The sequence below is a fragment of the Echinops telfairi genome, unplaced genomic scaffold (genome assembly GCF_000313985.2).
Source record: "Echinops telfairi isolate 266 unplaced genomic scaffold, ASM31398v2 ScPeMD7_31;HRSCAF=116, whole genome shotgun sequence".
NCBI lineage: Eukaryota > Metazoa > Chordata > Mammalia > Afrosoricida > Tenrecidae > Echinops > Echinops telfairi.
In genome coordinates, this window is record NW_022103928.1 from 16,982,972 (window position 1) to 16,985,094 (window position 2,123).

At 42.3% G+C, this 2,123-nt stretch overlaps 1 protein-coding gene across 1 annotated transcript in view; it reads left to right on the top strand.

Moving 5' to 3' along the window:
* THOC7 (THO complex 7) overlaps positions 1 to 2,123 on the top strand; it is a 23,811-nt gene that overhangs the window by 11,961 nt on the left and 9,727 nt on the right. The window lies entirely within an intron of this gene.

A 2,123-nucleotide genomic window follows, 5' to 3' on the forward strand; every position in this document is an offset into this window, starting at 1 on the left:
GCTGTACCTCCTCCAAGGCAGATTTGTTCTTTGTTCTCACAGCCATGCTGTTAGATGCCGTGAGTCAGTTCAGACGTAGCGGCTGCACGTACAACAGAACAAAACTGCCCGGTCCTGCACCATCCTCACACTTCTTGTTTAAGCCCAGCGTTGCAGCCGCTGTAGCAGATCACCTTGCCACGGACCTTCTTCTTTTTCGATACCCCTCCACTTTACCAAGCTTGATTCCCTTTTCCAGAGACTGGTCTCTCCTGACAACTTGTCCAAAGTACATGAGATGAAGTCTTGCCATCTTTGCCTCTAAAGAGCATTCTGGCTTTACTTCCTCCAAGATAGATTTGTTCTTTTGGCAATCTATGGTACTTTTCAGTGTTCTTCACCAGCACAATAATTCAAATGCATCCATTCTTCAGTCTTCCTCACTCAATGTTTAACTTTCACATGCACGTAAGGCAGTTCCTTTTTTGACTGGTGCTTTGTAAGTATCAAAAGAAGAGCTCAGATCCCACCTCCCCTTTCAGGGCCTCCTGTGAGAGTGTCCTCGTCCCTAAACCCTTTTGTCTGTTGTCAGTCATTAACAACCATGGTTCTTCCAACTAGAGTGAATGAACTCAGTCAGACATTTATTTCATATCCTCAAACTTACTCTGGGTCCTTGTGAAGACATCTCATCTGCTCATTGGCCAATCTTGTGTCTTGTCCAATAGAGCATCTCTACTATGGATGTGAAAATAAGATTGCTGCCAGCTAGCCCTGGCTAGGTTAAACACAGCTCTTCATAGGGTCATGGTCCCATGCAGGCACCACCAAATACAATTTAAAAATTTTTACTGAGCATCTGCAATGTACAAGACCCCATGTAAGACCCTGGGGAAGAAGCAGGTAAGCAAGACATAGGACTGGCCTCATGAACTTCTTTCCCATGGAGAGAAGACTGGCTTGTGGGTTTGGTTTCTTTAGTCTGGACTTTGGAATTAAAGCATCGCATACATACATAAAAATGTTCAAATCTTAACTATACAGCTGGAACAATTATAAATGTGTCTTCAACATTTTCAGTTAGCTGCCGACTAGGAATCTAGTGAAAAGTCCTATCTGGACATGGCCTACCCCTCAGGACACTCCCTCCCTTGGCTCCCTGTCCACTGAATGCATTGATGCTGGAGCTTTCCGGCCCTCATATTCACGTTGGACTCAAAGGCATGTGGTTTGAAAGAGGAAGGTGGGAATGTCTTGGGGGACTTGGGCAGAGCAGAAATAAGACCTGCGAAGAAATGTTATCCAGCATCAGTGCCACCAGATTGCCTCACCCACTGGATGCTTATTTTTAGTTTTAATAAAGCTAAAACCTGCTTGTGATAAGAGGGGGAAAAAATCACTCTGCATTTTAGTCTCTTTGGAGCACATGCTTTATATCAGTCTCCATGATAGTTAAGAACTAGAAGCGTTCATTTGTATCTAAAATGTAAACTTAAGACACCTGGTGAATATGTAGCTTGAGCAGTCTGTCGGAGCCAGCACTCTGAGAACCAAACCCAATTCTAAAAATTTTTATCTGATGTGGTCACAGAATGTATTTTAAAACTGGAGTCATCTGCCTTCCAAAGCTTACCTCCGCTGCACCTGCGCTCCAAAATATTTCTGCCTACACACAGGAACTATTGTTTAAAGATTTGATGTTGGTTCGTCATGCAGGCACTCCAGGAATTATTCTGACTTTAAAATTTATTTTAAAAAACAGCAATAGTTCAGGCACGTGATTCAAAACCAAACACATGGAAACCTCTACAGATGGCATATAAGAATCTTTTTCTCCTCTATCTGCAGTTCCTCCCACTAGAAGCAGCCACTATTACCAATTTCTTGGCTATCCTTCTCCAAATATACATACACATGCCCATGCACCCATTCACACGCAAACTCCCCCTTTCAGCACAAATGGCAGCATACTGTAAGTGCTGCTTCTGCACCTGTTTTGTTTTTATTTTTACTTAACATATTCTCTAGGGATGTTTTTTCATTTGGCACCAGTATATACATCCATATTATTCTTCTGGCTGCATAATGTTACATTATGTATATATCTGTTTCATGATTTAACTGTGCTTTACTGCTGAGTGTTT